The sequence below is a fragment of the Bactrocera oleae genome, chromosome X, assembly GCF_042242935.1.
Source record: "Bactrocera oleae isolate idBacOlea1 chromosome X, idBacOlea1, whole genome shotgun sequence".
Lineage (NCBI taxonomy): Eukaryota > Metazoa > Arthropoda > Insecta > Diptera > Tephritidae > Bactrocera > Bactrocera oleae.
Window position 1 is genome coordinate 24,227,965 of NC_091541.1, and position 20,085 is coordinate 24,248,049.

Here is a 20,085-nt window from a genome sequence, read left to right on the forward strand (position 1 = left end):
TAATAATTAAATAATTGATTATATAAAATAATAATTCATATAAATCTAATGCATTGATTAAAAAAAAAGTTATTACGATTTGTTTTTGTAGCACAAATCGTGCGCCACTCTGTACGATAAATTGTTAGCCCACTACGAAAAAGAAATACAATTTTTATATTATGGAGTTACACCACTTCGACAATGACCGACACATATAGGGTATACAGTGTACAAAAGGATAGAAAGTATTTTCACATATTCACCAAATTTTATCAATGTTCCTGAGTACTAATGATTCATTTTTTTTCTCCATGTTGAGTTGTTACATTTCTTCCGGGAAACGTTATTTTAAAATATGAATAATTTTTGGTGAAAAATAAAAAAAACAAGTAAGGAAGTTCTAAGTTCGGGTGTAACTGAACATTTTATACTCTCGCAACTTGAAAGGATCAAAGCCCGGGAAATTACTTCAGGTGTTGGCAAAATTTTGTATTAAAGAAAGTACTGCTCCGATTTCACCCATTTTATTTTATTATATGAATTTAAATTATATATCTTACACATTGACTGATGTTTTCGGTAAAAAGTCAACTATAGACACTGGGGTTCACATATCCAGTATCTAGGGGCTTGAACAATTTTAGTTCGATTTAGAAATTTTTTGTTCTGAAGGTGGCATACTTTAAACGCATTATTTACGCAAAGTTTAATCCCGATACAATCATTGTTGCTCGATTTGCATAGTGGAAAGTGAAAGAATCAGGTGGAATTTAAAATGGTGTTATATAGGAAATAGGCGTAGTTGTAATCCGATTCCGCCAATTTTCGCACTATAACATCGAAATATGAGAAGAATCTTATGTATTGAATTTGGTTGAAATCGGTTAAGCAGATCTCAAGATATGGGGTTTTACCTAAAAGTTTGCGGTGCCACGCCCACTATCTAATTTTGAACGTGGTTCCTATAAAATCATCTTATACCAACTCAGATATAAAATTTAATGTCTCTGGCTTGTTTAGTGCTTGATTTATCGCGCTTTTAGTAGTTTTTAACAGTACCGTTATATGGGGAGTGGGCGGGGTTGTCAAGATACCGCCCACTTTTAGGTGAAAACCCATACCTTGGGTTCAGCTTAACCGATTTCAACCAAATTCGATACATAAGATTCTTCTCATATTTCGATGTTATAGTGCGAAAATTGGCGGAATCGGATTACAACTACGCCTATTTCCCATATAACACCATTTTAAATTCCACCTGATTCTTTCACTTTCCACTATGCAAATCAAGCAGAAATGATTATATCGGCGTAATAAATACGTTTGACGTATGCCACCTTGTGACCAAAAATTATCTAAATTGAACCAAAACTGTTCAAGCCCCTAGGTACTGAATATGTGGACCCCAGTGCCTATAGTTGGTTTTTTACCGAAAATATCGGTCAACATAGAACAAGGCGGCAAGATCCACAAAGAAATCTAAAACGAGTATACCATTTGACTTTGCGAGAGTATAAAATGTTCGGTTATAATTTTTATTTTATTAATATTATTGTTATTTTTGGATTCATGAACATATGCTTTTGTTATGAAATAATTTCATAATTTGTGACATTATGATATGTTTTGACGTTTAACATAATTAGGATAGAAACTATCTTATATTTTATGAAACTGGACACAGTGTGCTAAATTTTACTAAAATGGCTTTAGTTGTAATGTTTTGTTTAACTTTCATCGAGCGTAATTGAAAAATTTACGGTGCTTTTGCAAAAAAGCCCCAGTTACAAATGTTCACGTCTTTCCGTGTCTGGTTCGGACGTTCTGCGAGTAAATAACGAATAATAATATCGTTTCATTTTAATATATAGGATATTTGCGGCAGAGAAAATGATGGACTGATCACCTTATTATTTGACATTGCTCAGGTATTCTCGAAATCATATTTGTAAGCAATTTTATAAACATATGAGTCACACACTGCCAACGTAATCGGCATAAAATTTGTTAGAATAAAATATGATTATGATAAAAACATTGTGTGTAGTATATGGGAGTAGAGGTAATTCGTAGGCTAAATTCATGCATTGTAGGCATTGAACTATAGCATATCCAATACTAGACGACCAGGCCACGTGTTTTTGTGGCTAAGGTATACATTAAATTATATTATAGCAAATTTTTCAATACAGTGGAAATATTCTGATGCTTAAAGACGAAAATGTTATAGCCGTTAAATTTGAAAATGATTGATACACATTTTTGTAGATCTGTATTTAGTGCAAATCAACATAAAATGTTAAATTTTGTATTTTATTAATCTTATATTTAAGTTTGTATCAAATGAGTAAATTAAAAAGTTATGAATTGATGATATGTTACATATATACATATATTTTGATGATGGATTGCCGACACCGAACATGCAATGAGTCTCCGCATGACACTAACCACCTCTTTGCATGCCCAACAAACCCCACTCATCTAACACCCCTCTCCCTATGGTCCGACCCCGTCGAAACAGCTCGTTTCCTGGGCCTTCCGTTAGATGACCTCGATGACAACGAATCTAGAATTTATCACCCAAACGGGGATTAGATAATCGTTACAACAACAACAACAACGCAACCATGCGAAAATAGGGAAACTCCAAGCTGATTCCGCAAACTTGCAACGACTGGTCATTACAAAAGTCAGACACACTGGAAATTGTGACCGCTTAAAATCAAATGTAAAATCCGTTGAAAGCATCGGTATATTCGGGATCAAGACATCATCTCTTTTGTATTTCCCCTTAGTGATCTTGGCTTCAATGACGTTATTCATTAGCTTCTTCACAGCCAATTTCGTTCCATTGCAAATTCGAGGTTGATTTATATTACGCAGAATGATGACAACTGATCCTACTTTAAATTGCAAATTATATGGTGTAGTCCAAACAGATCTAATGAATTTACAAATTCTGTGGGATAGTTGACTACGTCATCCTGGATTGTAGTTGTGTCAATTGATTTGTAAGTAAACAACTCTCTTGGAAAGAAATTCTAAATTGTCGCATTGAGATCATCGACATCGCTCGTTTTTTGCCTCCAATATTGTTCGTTCACTCATTATATTATTGTTTCATGTCCGGAAAAATACGCTGAATAACCTCCTCTTTCGAGTCTGTAAAATGACAGAAATCTGAGGGAAATGGTATTATTCCGGTCGGGATGTGAACTGCGATTTTACCATTTCCAATATCTGGCAACTGTTTCGAAAACGCAATCGTATCTTCATCCTGTTGCAAAAACACTCGCATATTAGCTGTTAATTGGAGTTTCTTTACGTGCCGCCACAAATAAGATTATGCATTTAGATCGTCAGCAAAAGTTGATCGAGGCACAACTGGAAGAATGTAGCGAAAATCACCTGAAACTAGAATCATGGCTCCATCAAAAAAGTTTTGGTTACCACGTTAATTTTTTAAAGTCCTGTCCAATGCTTCCAGCGACCTCTTGTGGGCCATTGTGTATTCGCCCCAAACTATCAATTTGCATATCTGTAGAATCTTCGCGATTGCGCTGTTGGGGATGTGGCAAATTGGTGAATCGTTTATTCGCATGTTTAGTGGTAATTTTTAGGCAGAATGTGCATTTCGTTACGTACGCTATCCGCTACGCTACACTATTGAATGCATAAATTAAATTGCGAAACATTTTAACGAACTGTTTTGCTCAATAAATAAGAATCATACAGTTGTTCAGGCCCTTATTTGCCCCTTATAAACACATATTTTCGATCATAATGAGACATTGCATTATAAATAAAACTTCGACAACGAATTGTGTTCAATAACACATGCCCAGACATGTCGCCCCTATATTTCCTCTACAAATCTTTCGGGTTCGAGGAGAAACATGTCGATATTACATTTGCAAACAATGTTTGAATTTGGTGCGGCGATGAAGATAGAACGGAATCTTTGGGCGTAATATCTTAAAGCGAATCGTTCTTCAGCAACTATAGTAGTTGACACGCCTCACAGTAAGTCGGACACAGATGTCCAATAACTGTTCTCAGTTATTCAATAACGTTATAATGGTTACAGAATAACAGCTTACTTTATAAGTTTTCGTATGGCGTTCAACAAATGACTAAAATACAAACATTCGTCAACCAGCTAACATCGGAAGATTTTTTATTCAATAAAAAAGGTATAAAATAAATTTTTCTTTACATTCTCATTATGGTTCAATTATATACAGGCTGTGTTGCTTCAGAGCGTGTTTCCTCTTACGAAAATAATCCATAATGTCAAAAACACTTTTAATGACGTTGTGTGATTAACATTCTATTCATATTCAATTATCGCTCTAAAAAATACATTTTTATTGGCTGAAATTTTTGAAAAATATATTTTTTAATCATAAAAATAAAACAAACCAGCTGATTTTAAGAATATAAATTAAAACACGTTTGACAAAATGTTGTTTTTGGGCTATCGACTAAACCTTATATAATTGAATCAAAATTCCAATCAATTACCATCATCAAAATATATTAGGTCAAGTAAAAAGTTCGTTCGGTTTTTATCTAAGATATGGCGTTATTGTCCATAGTACCATAGTAGAACATTCGCTATATTTTACAAGTTTTCTTCGATCAAGTCGAAAAAGCAGCCAAAGCGGCTGAAAAAGTAATTTAGTTTATGGGCCCTATACTGTAAAAGAACATGTAGTACAAAAGGGATTTGCTAGTTTCCGTTCCGGTAATTTCGATGTCAAAGATGCACCATGCGTCGGTAGGCCTGTCGTCGAAAATTGCGATAAAATCATGGAAATAGGGGAAACAGACCGTCACGTGAGCACTTATTTAATTGCTGAGGAACTAACTATAAGCCAAAAAACCGTTTGGAACCATTTGCATAACCTTGGATTCAAAAAGAAGCTCAATGTTTGGGTGCCACACGAACTAACGCAAAAAAACATGATGGACCGAATTTCCACCTGCGAATCGCTGCTGAATCGCAACAAAATCGACCCGTTTCTGAAGCGGATTGTGACTGGCGATGAAAAATGGGTCACTTATGACAACATCGAGCGCAAACGGTCGTGGTCGAAGCTCGGGGAAGCGGCCCAGATGGTGGCCAAGACCTGATTGGCCAGGAAGGTTTTGCTGTGTGTTTGGTGGGATGGGCAAGGAATCATCTACTGCGAGCTGCTCCCCTATGACCAAACGCTCAATTCGGCCCTTCAGTTTACGAACAAAACGGCGCATATTTGACTTAAATCGGACAAATCTACACAAAGTTATCATCTTTTGAAAAATCAATAAAAAACCGAACGAACTTTTTACTTGACCTAATAATATTTCATTATAATGCTAAAATGTATGAACAGCATCGACAACCTTCAAAATATTCTTTTTTTTTTTTTTGATTTATGTTGCCAATTCAAAAACTTCTTAATTTTTAATTTTTCCTGGACTACGATAAACATTTCAAACCCAAAATCAGCTATATATAATGGTCCAGCCGTTTTCGGGATTGCATGAGAAAATAAAATTATCGTTTTTAGTATTTTCCTCGCAATTTTTCCCACTGTTGAAATCGTCCCTGGACTTCTACGAACATTCCAAGACTAAAATTAGCCAAACTAGTTCAGCCGTGCTCGAATTTTAGCGAGACTAACGAACAGCATTTCATTTTTATATAATATTATTAAGATATTTTATATATGTTTGTATTGTATTTGTATTAACCCGACTTTATCTTTTTTTGACTATTACATATTAATATAGAAAGATGCTCTCTTAAAGTACCTTTCATAACATCACCAATATATATGGAGTTAAGTTAACCAGATGTTTGAAAATCCTGATATTAGTTATGTGCAAGTTTTTACCTTAGTGCAAGTTTTTACCCGATTTTATCTATTTTGGGTACAAAAATATACCGTTATTAGAAATACACGTTTACCAAATTTTGTTGAGATAACTCACATATTGACCGACACATGTGGTATAAAGTCAACCGGAATCTCGAAAATATTTCTATTAGGTATATGGAGGCTAAAGGAAGCATTGACCGATTCATTTTTGACATACAGACATACTCTTATTAGGAAATAACTCTCTCCGAATTTCATGGGAGCCTAGTTTCGGTTTCTGGGGGCTTAAAAAGTTTTGATCCAATTTTTGACTTGAGGTGGCATACCTTAAATCCACTATTTGTATATTGGGAGGGTAAGAATCAGATGGAAGTTAAAATTCTGTTATATGATTTCAAAATGTACTTAACATAGTAATGTCAGGACATTGTTATCTATCGAATTTGATTGAAATATGATAGGTAGAGTAGGTCCGAAGATGTGTGATTTCACCTAAATGCGGGCGGTGTCATGCCTATGGTCCAATTTCGATATTGGCTCCTATGAAGGTCTCTTGTATCATCCAGGATGTAAAATTCAATGCCTCTTATGTTATTGTTATTGATTTAAGGTACTTTTAGTAGTGTTTAACAAAATCGTTATACCATCCGATTTCACACTGCAGTAAGGTTTTGTCTTGTGCAAATTTGAGGGATTTAACTTGAATGTATTGGGAAACATATATAATATAATATATATATTAAACCTATTAGAGGGCGGGCCCAAGCCCACTTTTTAAATTTTCAAAGGTGCCTCTCCTTAATGCGATTCGTCGTACCAAATCAAAGTTTTGTATCTAAATTTGCGGGTTAGGTATGGCTCTTTCCCATTGCACCAATCTACAATACCAAAATTCTTACGGGGCTAAAGTCTATATCTATGTTGTTTATTTATAGAATGCAACCGTTAGGTGAACCAAACTCTTGTACTCTGTCACAACATATTGCAAGAGTAGAAAAATTATTTAAGTTGTTTCGGTGAAGTTCGGTAACAAAGACACAATATTTTTATATACTAGATCTGAAAGAATAGTCAAAAGATGTTGGTAATTTTAGTTTAAGAACTATATATGAGAACATTATGACCGGTGATATAATGAAAATTTAAGCGTATTTCAGGATCTCTTCGAGTATGTATACGAAATTCAGGCTTCAAATGTCGGCCATTATGACTTATTAATTCATTGCATAATAATCATGTTTATGTGGTAATGTACCCGGTATATAAATTGTTTGTGATAGACAATCCATTTAATATTAAAACACCATACATTGCCATTGCCAAAATTGATTTTTTGGGATTGAATTACTACACAAATGCTCAAGATTACGTCATCAGGCATAAATTACTCTACTTTCTACAATATATCTGACAAGTTTGTAATTGCATTAGTATTCGGTATAGTTTCATCAAGATTTCTTAGGAACCGATTTTTAATTTTCTTTACACCTATCGATGTAAGTCTACGCCATAAAGTGAACAAAAAACTATAAGTTAAGGAAATGTTTGAGTTGATGTTTATCGCTAAAACTTATTATGTTAAACAAGTTATTCATTCAGTTACGATACTGCATCATATTATGGACTTCTGATGTCGTAGTAAATTGTGGAGATGTCGGAATTTAACATGGTGATTTAAAATTTCTAATCCGAAATATTAGACTGAAAAATTAAAAATACATTTTTAATTCCAAATATCAAAAAATCATTGAGAGTGAGAGTGAGAAAAAGAAAGAGAGAGAAAGAAGGTCATACTTGTATTGTACATATTACAGGGATAATCGAAATAATAAGATGTGGTATACAAATTTAATATATAATTGGAAATCAATTTGTACATTATCTCACGTAGGTGGCAACACTTCATTCTGTAATGTTTTGCATTTTATTTTGCGAAACTTCAATTTTAATTGATCTTTATTCAAGCTAAATACAAGTGTTCGCAAGTTTTGTACATTAACTTAAAGCTTAAATATCCGTATTTTGGTTCCGAGTCATATTTTGTTTCATTTTGTTTTATTTTATGCTTTTGTTTCTCTTATTTTCTTTCTATATTTATCTCATCTACTTCTCTACACAACGGTGTTGGGTGCAGTTTTTTATTTGTTCCAGTGCATCTAAAACTGCTAGCTATATTGCTTTTTTTAAACTGTCTTCGTTTTGAACTTTGATTAAAATTGTTATTATTTTGCGTTAGTTTTTAGTTGTATTTATTATTATTAATATTATATTATATTAATACAATAATTTATTATATATCTATTAGATATTGTTTTATTTATTTTTTCTATTTATTCTTCTTTGTTGTTTACTATGTCGTGTAACTTCCCCAATTGTAACTGTAAATTAAAGGCGAGCCAGATCGCTATGTTTCATGCTGGCTTTGTAATGGGCTTGCCCATTTGAAATATGCCGGACTAAAAGGTAGAACCTTGGATTCTATTCTTGACTGTAAGAGATTGCGTTAGTCCTTTTTAAATTGTATATCGATTGAAATTGATCTATATAAAGTTTATAAGCAGACACGAAATGGCTTTTATAAAATCGGTCTAGATCTTGAAACCCTCACCGAAAAATTTAGGCACTACGAAAAGTTGGTCAAATCTTTTAAGTGCCTGAATGATTCTCACGAATCCTCCAAGCCTGCCGCTAAGCGTAAACGTCCTTCCGATAAAGTAATACTTAGTTCTTCTGTACTGAAGGGTACGTCTCCTCAAATTGTCCTTATAAATGTCTCTTCTCCTTCAACAAGCAAGGGAGGCATAAGTTCGGGCGTAATCGAACATTTTATCCTCTCGCAATTTGCCGGGGAAATATCTTCAGGGGTTGACAAAAGCTTTAATTGAAAATGCCACCGTAAGTCTTACATTTAATCGCGTTTAAAAATTGATGATATCAATATCCGTAAATCGTTTAAAATAGACGTATCTCTTGAAACATTCAAATAGATCTTAGATAGCTCATTCTGGTCACCTGAGGCCTTTGTACTTTTGCCTAAACTTAGAAATCATACTGAGGAAAACATTGTTAAATTACCAAAGGCAACCACCGATAGAAAAAACTGATTGAAAACAGAACAACTGATTTCTATGTTGTCACCACGGGCATGACTTCTGAGAAATTTCGTTTCATCCGGACGGTAAGTTCGGAAAGACGGCACGTCGGTCACTAATTCCACAATAATGCTTTGAACACAAAGCGACTGCATGACAGTGAAAATTTCTAGTCCTCAAATATAGTTTTGAAGCCAGCTTCTTGAACATTTTGAAGAGTAAAGCGACATATCAAACAGCTGATGTACAAAATTTCGTTGTAGCCGTATTTGGTGGTTATTCCACCTAAAAAATCTATATTTATTTCTCGACTTGCCAAGGATACCTCGGTGGAGGACATTAAGTCTTACATTTCCTCGCACTTAAAAATTGATTATATTAGGTCAAGTAAAAAGTTCGTTCGGTTTTTATCTAAGAGATGGCGTTATTGTCCATAGTACTAGTGTTACGTGTCGCATCATGTCATACTATACGGCGCTGAAAACGTGTTTATTCGCGCTAAAAGTTTATCTCTGACAGTTTTTCGATTGATATACTCAGTTCGTTGTGAGCGCTCGTCAAAGATGGACACCAACAAAGAGAAAATTCGCTATATTTTACAATTTTTCTTTGATCAAAGCGAAAAAGCAGCCAAAGCGGCTGAAAACATTAATTTAGTTTATGGGCCCGATACTGTAAACGAACGTGTAGCACAAAAGTGATTTGCTAGGTTCCGTTCCGGTAATTTCGATGTCAAAGATGCACCACGCGTCGGTAGGCCTGTCGCCGAAAATTGCGATAAAATCATGGAAATAGTGGAAACAGACCGTCACGTGAGCACTTATTTAATTGCTGAGGAACTAAAGATAAGCTAGAAAACCTGCAAATCGCTGCAGAATCGCAACAAAATCGACCCGTTTCCGAAGCGGATTGTGACTGGCGATGAAAAATGGGTCACTTATGACAACATCGAGCGCAAACGGTCGTGGTCGAAGCTCGGGGACGCGGCCCAGATAGTGGCCAAGACCTGATTGACGGCCAGGAAGGTTTTGCTGTGTGTTTGGTGGGATGGGCAAGGAATCATCTACTGCGAGCTGCTCCCCTATGACCAAACGCTCAATTCGGCCCTCTACTGCCAACAACTGGACCGCTTAAAGGCAGCACTTATCCAGAAGAGGCCATCTTTGATCAACAGCCCGGACCTGGCACCAAGTGATTACCATCTTTTCCTGTCCATGGCGAACGCGCTTAATGGTGAGAAGTTGGCCTCAAGAGAGGCTTGTGAAAATTGGCTCTCCTAGTTTTTTGGCAATAGGGACGCAGTCTTCTACGAGAGAGTATAATGAAGTCGCCAAAACGGCGCATATTTGACTTAAATCGGACAAATGTACACAAAGCTATCATCTTTTGAAAAATCAATAAAAAACCTAACGAACTTTTTACTTGACCTAATAATATTTCATTATAATGCTAAAATGTATGAACAGCATCGACAACCTTCAAAATATATATTTTTTTTTTGTTTTTGATTTATGTTGCCAATTCAAAAACTTCTTAATTTTTAATTCTTCCTGGACTACGATAAACATTTCAAACCCAAAATCAGCTACATATAATGGTCCAACCATTCTTCTTAATTTTTAATTCTTCCTGGACTACGATAAACATTTCAAACCCAAAATCAGCTACATATAATGGTCCAGCCGTTTTCGGGATTGCATGAGAAAATAAAATTATCGTTTTTAGTATTTTCCTCGCAATTTTTCCCACTGTTTAAATCATCCCTGGACTTCTACGAACATTCCAAGACTGAAATTAGCCAAACTAGTTCAGCCGTGCTCGAATTTTAGCGAGACTAACGAACAGCATTTCATTTTTATATAATATTATTAAGATATTTTATATATGTTTGCATTGTGTTTGTATTAACCCGACTTTATCTTTTTTTGACTATTACATATTAATATAGAAAGATGCTCTCTTAAAGTACCTTTCATAACATCACCAATATATATGGAGTAAAGTTAACCAGATGTTTGAAAATCCTGATATTAGTTATGTGCAAGTTTTTACCTTAGTGCAAGTTTTTACCCGATTTTATCTATTTTGGGTACAAAAATATACCGTTATTAGAAATACACGTTTACCAAATTTTGTTGAGATAACTCACATATTGACCGACACATGTGGTATAAAGTCAACCGGAATCTCGAAAATATTTCTATTAGGTATATGGAGGCTAAAGGAAGCATTGACCGATTCATTTTTGACATACAGACATACTATTATTAGGAAAGAACTCTCTCCGAATTTCATGGGAGCCTAGTTTCGGTTTCTGGGGGCTTAAAAAGTTTTGATCCAATTTTTGACTTGAGGTGGCATACCTTAAATCCACTATTTGTATATTGGGAGGGTAAGAATCAGATGGAAGTTAAAATTCTGTTATATGATTTCACAATGTACCTAACATAGTAATGTCAGGACATTGTTATCTACCGAATTTGATTGAAATATGATAGGTAGAGTAGGTCCGAAGATGTGTGATTTCACCTAAATGCGGGCGGTGTCATGCCTATGGTCCAATTTCGATATTGGCTCCTATGAAGGTCTCTTGTATCATCCAGGATGTAAAATTCAATGCCTCTTATGTTATTGTTATTGATTTAAGGTACTTTTAGTAGTGTTTAACAAAATCGTTATAAAATCCGATTTCACACTGCAGTAAGGATTTGTCTTGTGCAAATTTGAGGGATTTAACTTGAATGTATTGGGAAACATATATAATATAATATATATATTAAACCTATTAGAGGGCGGGCCCAAGCCCACTTTTTAAATTTTCAAAGGTGCCTCTCCTTAATGCGATTCGTCGTACCAAATCAAAGTTTTGTATCTAAATTTGCGGGTTAGGTATGGCTCTTTATACGTTTTCAATTAATGACGTTTCGTAGGCGTGGCAATGTTCCTATTGCACCAATCTACAATACCAAAATTCTTACGGGGCTAAAGTCTATATCCATGTTGTTTATTTATAGAATGCAACCGTTAGGTGAACCAAACTCTTGTACTCTGTCACAACATATTGCAAGAGTAGAAAAATGATTCAAGTCGTTTCGGTGAAGTTCGGTAACAAAGACACAATATTTTTATATACTAGATCTGAAAGAATAGTAAAAAGATGTTGGTAATTTTAGTTTAAGAACTATATATGAGAACATTATGACCGGTGATATAACGAAAATTTAAGCGTATATCAGGATCTCTTCGAGTATGTATACGAAATTCAGGCTTCAAATGTCGGCCATTATGACTTATTAATTCATTGCATAATAATCATGTTTATGTGGTAATGTACCCGGTATATAAATTGTTTGTGATAGACAATCCATTTAATATTAAAACACCATACATTGCCATTGCCAAAATTGATTTTTTGGGATTGAATTACTACACAAATGCTCAAGATTACGTCATCAGGCATAAATTACTCTACATTCTACAATATATCTGACAAGTTTGTAATTGCATTAGTATTCGGTATAGTTTCATCAAGATTTCTTAGGAACCGATTTTTAATTTTCTTTACACCTATCGATGTAAGTCTACGCCATAAAGTGAACAAAAAACTATAAGTTAAGGAAATGTTTGAGTTGATGTTTATCGCTAAAACTTATTATGTTAAACAAGTTATTCATTCAGTTACGATACTGCATCATATTATGGACTTCTGATGTCGTAGTAAATTGTGGAGATGTCGGAATTTAACATGGTGATTTAAAATTTCTAATCCGAAATATTAGACTGAAAAATTAAAAATACATTTTTAATTCCAAATACGGGATTAAAAAAATTGTGTTTCCAAGTTTATGTTAAAAAAAAAATAGTCGCGTGCAGCATAAGTACACGTAATAGAACTTCTTTATCGATTCATTGCGAGTGAGAGTGAGAAAAAGAAAGAAAGAGAGAAAGAAGGTCATACTTGCATTGTACATATTACAGGGATAATCGAAATAATAAGATGTGGTATACAAATTTAATATATAATTGTAAATCAATTTGTACATTATCTCACGTAGGTGGCAACACTTCAAGCTGTAATGTTTTGTATTATATTTTGCGAAACTTCAATTTTAATTGATCTTTATTCAAGCTAAATACAAGTGTTCGCAAGTTTTGTACATTAACTTAAAGCTTAAATATCCGTGTTTTGGTTCCGAGTCATATCTTGTTTCATTTTGTTTTATTTTATGCTTTTGTTTCTCTTATTTTCTTTCTATATTTATCTCATCTACTTCTCTACACAACGGTGTTGGGTGCAGTTTTTTATTTGTTCCAGTGCATCTAAAACTGCTAGCTATATTGCTTTTTTTAAACTGTCTTCGTTTTGAACTTTGATTAAAATTGTTATTATTTTGCGTTAGTTTTTAGTTGTATTTATTATTATTAATATTATATTAATACAATAATTTATTATATATCTATTAGATATTGTTTTACTTATTTTTTCTATTTATTCTTCTTTGTTGTTTACTATGTCGTGTAACTTCCCCAATTGTAACTGTAAATTAAAGGCGAGCCAGATCGCTATGTTTCATGCTGGCTTTGTAATGGGCTTGCCCATTTGAAATATGCCGGACTAAAAGGTAGAACCGTGGATTCTATTCTTGACTGTAAGGGATTGCGTTAGTCCTTTTTAAATTGTATATCGATTGAAATTGATCTATATAAAGTTTATAAGCAGACACGAAATGGCTTTTATAAAATCGGTCGAGATCTTGAAACCCTCACCGAAAAATTTAGGCACTACGAAAAGTTGGTCAAATCTTTTAAGTGCCTGAATGATTCTCACGAATCCTCCAAGCCTGCCGCTAAGCGTAAACGTCCTTCCGATGAAGTAATACTTAGTTCTTCTGTACTGAAGGGTACGTCTCCTCAAATTGTCCTTATAAATGTCTCTTCTCCTTCAACAAGCAAGGGAGGCATAAGTTCGGGCGTAATCGAACATTGTATCCTCTCGCAATTTGCCGGGGAAATATCTTCAGGGGTTGACAAAAGCTTTTATTGAAAATGCCACCGTAAGTCTTACATTTCATCGCGTTTAAAAATTGATGATATCAATATCCGTAAATCGTTTAAAATAGACGTATCTCTTGAAACATTCAAATAGATCTTAGATAGCTCATTCTGGTCACCTGAGGCCTTTGTACTTTTGCCTAAACTTAGAAATCATACTGAGGAAAACATTGAAAACAGAACAACTGATTTCTATGTTGTCACCACGGGCATGACTTCTGACAAATTTCGTTTCATCCGGACGGTAAGTTCGGAAGGACGGCACGTCGGTCACTAATTCCACAATAATGCTTTGAACACAAAGCGACTGCATGACAGTGAAAATTTCTAGTCCTCAAATATAGTTTTGAAGCCAGCTTCTTGAACATTTTGAAGAGTAAAGCGATATATCAAACAGCTGATGTACAAAATTTCGTTGTAGCCGTATTTGGTGGTTATTCCACCTAAAAAATCTATATTTATTTCTCGACTTGCCAAGGATACCTCGATGGAGGACATTAAGTCTTACATTTCCTCGCACTTAAAAATTGATTATATTAGGTCAAGTAAAAAGTTCGTTCGGTTTTTATCTAAGAGATGGCGTTATTGTCCATAGTACTAGTGTTACGTGTCGCATCATGTCATACTATACGGCGCTGAAAACGTGTTTATTCGCGCTAAAAGTTTATCTCTGACAGTTTTTCGATTGATATACTCAGTTCGTTGTGAGCGCTCGTCAAAGATGGACACCAACAAAGAGAAAATTCGCTATATTTTACAATTTTTCTTTGATCAAAGCGAAAAAGCAGCCAAAGCGGCTGAAAACATTAATTTAGTTTATGGGCCCGATACTGTAAACGAACGTGTAGCACAAAAGTGATTTGCTAGGTTCCGTTCCGGTAATTTCGATGTCAAAGATGCACCACGCGTCGGTAGGCCTGTCGCCGAAAATTGCGATAAAATCATGGAAATAGTGGAAACAGACCGTCACGTGAGCACTTATTTAATTGCTGAGGAACTAAAGATAAGCTAGAAAACCTGCAAATCGCTGCAGAATCGCAACAAAATCGACCCGTTTCCGAAGCGGATTGTGACTGGCGATGAAAAATGGGTCACTTATGACAACATCGAGCGCAAACGGTCGTGGTCGAAGCTCGGGGACGCGGCCCAGATAGTGGCCAAGACCTGATTGACGGCCAGGAAGGTTTTGCTGTGTGTTTGGTGGGATGGGCAAGGAATCATCTACTGCGAGCTGCTCCCCTATGACCAAACGCTCAATTCGGCCCTCTACTGCCAACAACTGGACCGCTAAAAGGCAGCACTTATCCAGAAGAGGCCATCTTTGATCAATAGTCCGGACCTGGCACCAAGTGGTTACCATCTTTTCCTGTCCATGGCGAACGCGCTTAATGGTGAGAAGTTGGCCTCAAGAGAGGCCTGTGAAAATTGGCTCTCTGAGTTTTTTGGCAATAGGGACGCAGTCTTCTACGAGAGAGTATAATGAAGTCGCCAAAACGGCGCATATTTGACTTAAATTCGACAAATGTACACAAGGTTATCATCTTTTGAAAAATCAATAATCATATCAAATATCTCCATTCCGCTTTTTTGTCTTTTGAATTTCGCGGCTATGTACAAAGCGCTACAGAGCTCGTATCTGGCAACACTATACATAATTTGATAGGTCTTGACATAGCCTACAAAACAACGCTATGCATGATTAGTTTGGATATTGCGTTCAACAGTTATAGACGTGTAAACATGGAGTTCACTAACGCCGAAATTCGCGCTATTTTAAAGTTTTCCTTCGTTAAAGGCAAATCCGCTAGAGAAACGTTCCGTGAGATTAATGGTGTTTTGGGGGATGGTACTCTATCACTTCGAACCGCGGAGGAATGGTTTAGACGATTCAGAGCCGGTGAAAACGACACCATGGATAAGCCAGCCGGCGGAAGACCTGTGACGACAAATACCGATCAAATCATGGAATACATCGAGTTAGACCGGCATATGACATCTCGTGACATCGCCCAGGAGATGGGAGTTAGTCACCAAACCATTTTGAACCTTCTGCAGAAGGCTGGATACGAAAAAAAGTTTGATGTTTGGGTGCCGCATAATTTGACGCAAAAAAACCTTCTGGACCGAATCAACGCCTGCGATATGCTGCTGAAACGGAACGAACTCGTCCCATTCTTGAAGCGGATGGTGACTGGCGACGAAAAATGGATCACATACGACAATATGAAGCGAAAACGGTCGTGGTCGAAGGCCGGTGAATCGTCCCAAACAGTGGCCAAGCCGGGATTGACGGCCAGGAAGGTTTTGCTGTGTGTTTGGTGGGATTGGAAGGGAATCATCCACTATGAGCTGCTCCCATATGGCCAGACGCTTAATTCTACCATCTACTGCGAACAACTGGACCGCTTGAAGCAGGCGATCGACCAGAAGCGTCCAGAATTGGCCAACAGGAAGGGTGTAGTGTTCCACCAGGACAACGCCAGACCACACACTTCGTTGATGACTCGTCAGAAGCTACGGGAGCTCGGATGGGAGGTTTTATCGCATCCACCATACAGCCCGGACGTAGCGCCAAGTGATTACCACAAGTTCCTGTCCATGGCGAATGCCCTTGGTGGTGTGAAGTTGAACTCAAAAGAGGCTTGTGAAAAGTGGCTGTCCGAATTCTTCGCAAATAAGGAGGGGGGCTTCTACGAGGAAGGTATTATGAAGTTGCCGTCTAGATGGAAACAGATCATCGAACAAAACGGCGCATATTTTAGCTAAATCCGATCACTGTAACACTTTTTATAAAGCATTGAATGAAGAGCAAAAAAGCGGAAGGGAGATATTTGACAACCTATATTATATTAATATCCGTTAGTTTAAGTGCATGGTTTAAATTATACGTTTCTTTTGAAACGTTTAAAAAGATCTTAGATAGCTCATTTTGGCCAGCCAGGGCTTTGGTACGCGAATTTAAGCCTAAACTTAGAAATCATACTGAGGAAAATATTGTTAAATTACCAAAAGCAACCACCGATATAACAAACTGATTGGTAGAAATTCGCTAAGCATTTATTATCAAAATGTTAAAGGTCTTAATACAAAATTAACCGACTTGTATTTGAACAGTTCCAATTTTAATTTCAAAAATTTTAATTTAAAAAATGTGCTGCAATTTGTAAACCATGTACCAATGGGTTTTAGGGAACATAAGCATAAGGATGTTATATACACAGTCTTTAGCAAAGCTTTCGATAAAGTAAATCTCTCGACTCTCATATATATACTTGACGTTCTGGGCTTTTAGCCAAGATTTCTTTAATGGAGATTCTTATCCTTGTAATAGAACACAACGAGTGGTATTTGAGAATACACCTTCAGATACAATTAATGTTTCTTCAGGTGTTCCGCAAGGTAGTCATCTTGACCCGATTCTGTCCTTGTTGTTTATTAAAGATATCTCTTCTGTAATAGAATTCTCAAAAATTTTATGATACACCGACGACGTAAAGCTTTTTAAATTATACACTTCAACTCATGAAAGGTGTCTGATGCAAACAGACTTAAACAATTTGGTTGCATGGTGTGATAGAAATGATTTGCGACTGAATCTCAATAAATGTAACACGATGTGGTTTTAACGTAGATCTGTGCACCCCTCTCCTTATATAATAAAAAAGACTATTCTAGAACATGTTTTTAACTTTGTTGATTTGGGAGTTAGTATGAACTCTAAGCTTAATTATATTCTTGCAATATGTTGCTACAGAGTATATCAGTTTTTTTCACCTAACGGTTGTTTGTATTACCTACAACTAATCTAGTAAGATATAGGGTTATGTATATATAAATGATCAGAAGGAAGGGACGAGTTGAAATCCGGGTGACTGTCTGTCCGTCCGTGCAAGCTGTAACTTGAGTAAAAAATACGATATCTTTATTAAACTTGGTACACATATTTCTTAATACCTTGGGACGGTTGGTATTGCAGATTGGCGTAATCGGACCACTGCCACGCCCACAAAATGCCATTAATCAAAAACAAATAAATTGCCACAACTAGGCACCACAATAAGATACAAGACTGTTATTTGGTACACAGAATCACATTAGGGCGGGGCATCTGCAGTTAAAATTTTTTTTTTTAAATGGGTGTGGTCCCGCCCCTAATAGGTTTAATGTGCATATCTCCTAAACCGCTAATGCTATAATAACAAAATTCACTGGAAGCAAATGTTTTTAGAACCTCTACCTACAGTGTGAAAATAGTTGAAATCGTGTGGCAACTCCGCCCACTCCCCATATAATGGTACTGTTAAAAACTACTAAAAGCGCGATAAATCAAGCACTAAGCACGCCAGAGACATTAAATTTTATCTCTGGGATGGTATGAGATGACTTCATAGGAATCGCGTTCAAAATTAGACAGACATTAACGTTCTTTTCATATTTCTATGTTATACTGCGAAAATGGGCGAAATTGGACTACAACCACGCCTATTTCCCATATAACACCATTTTCAATTCCATCTGATTTTTTTACTTTCCACTATGCATATCAAGCAACAATGATTATATCGGGGTAAAACTTTGCGTGAATAATACGTTTAAAGTATGCCACCTTGTGACCAAAAATTGTCTAAATCGAACCAAAAATGTTCAAGCCCCTAAGTACTAAATATGTGGACCCCAGTGCCTATAGTTGACCTTCTACCGAAAATATCAGTCAATCCACAAATAAATCTGAAACGAGTATACCATTTGACTTAGCGAAAGTATAAATTGTTCGGTTACATCCGAACTTAGCCCTTCCTTACTTGTTTTTTTTTATTAAAGTTGCTGCACATTTTGTGCCTGGTCAATTCCTTAGTTGAGTATGTCAGCTATCCGCCACAAGTGCAGAACGATCATTATTAGTATTATAATTAAGTGTCCTAAGTTCAGGCGTAATCGAACATTTCTCTCGCAATTTGCCGGGGAAATATCTTTTGGTGTTGACAAAATCTTTTATTGAAAATGTTGCGTAAGAGCTAAAGATTCATTATTCGCCAAAACTCTAATAATATTTGGTATCTTTTTCACGTACTGGTATTAATAGGTCATAGACATACTTAGTTTGCTCCGTGCCTGAAATATTTATATTTAAAGCAACATATTTTACTGAAAAGTCAAATATGTGTGAACTCAACCTAAAGGGGCTTTATTTAATATAAAGGGAGGTATACCACGAAAAAATCAGCCAGCAAATCGGAAATCATTATATTAAGGATCTATGGTTTATAACAAGGATTGACGGATTTTAATGAAATTCAGCATTAAACCACATTATATTTAGGAAAACGTATCTACTTGATTCGATTGGGCCAATTACCTTTAGAAAATACTCCAGTATACTCGAAAGCATGTTTCCTCGCAATTTTAGGAAAATAACTCACACGTTGACCGCTTCACAACCCGGTGCGGGTCTTCGCTTGCTGCAATTTAATTCTCCAATTATTTTTGTCCTTTGCTTGAGTTTGCCAGCATCGTAGTTCCAGGGCTTCAGCGTCCTGGTACACGCCATCAATCCATCTAAGTTTTGGTCTGCCTCTGCTTCTGTTATTTCTGCATCTGCCCAGGTGAATTTGCTTAAGAGAATAGTTTTCGTCGGCGCAAATAGTATGACCAGCCCACCGTAGCCTGTTTAATTTAATTGTTGTCGGAGTGCTTATAGAAAGTCTGCATAGTCATCACAAATACACAAATAGCTTCAAAAACTCTGCGCAAAACCTTTCGCGGGTCGGCTTTAGAATAACGTTCCAGGCTTTCGGGGATAAAATGGGTATGGGCGGATAGAGGAGATCCTCCAGATCAAGAGTATATATAGATATAGCCGCGGGAAACTTATAGTTTTCGAGATATTTACGTTTAAAGTTGAAAATTTCAACTCTTTAAAGTACGTATTTTTGCGATTTAAAATGAATTATACACTTATATTTTTCACTTTTATATCCACTAACACTTGACTAATTCGTTTTTAAATTTTTTTTTATATCAGATGCTGAAAAATAGCTTTATTTCAATATTTAAATCATTCTTCAATTTTATTAATTTTGACAATAACA

General features: G+C 35.8%; 1 protein-coding gene across 7 annotated transcripts in view; it reads left to right on the forward strand.

Annotated features, from left to right (window-relative positions):
* The window catches only part of Asator (tau-tubulin kinase asator), a 551,150-nt gene that overhangs the window by 120,109 nt on the left and 410,956 nt on the right, over positions 1-20,085 (forward strand). The window lies entirely within an intron of this gene.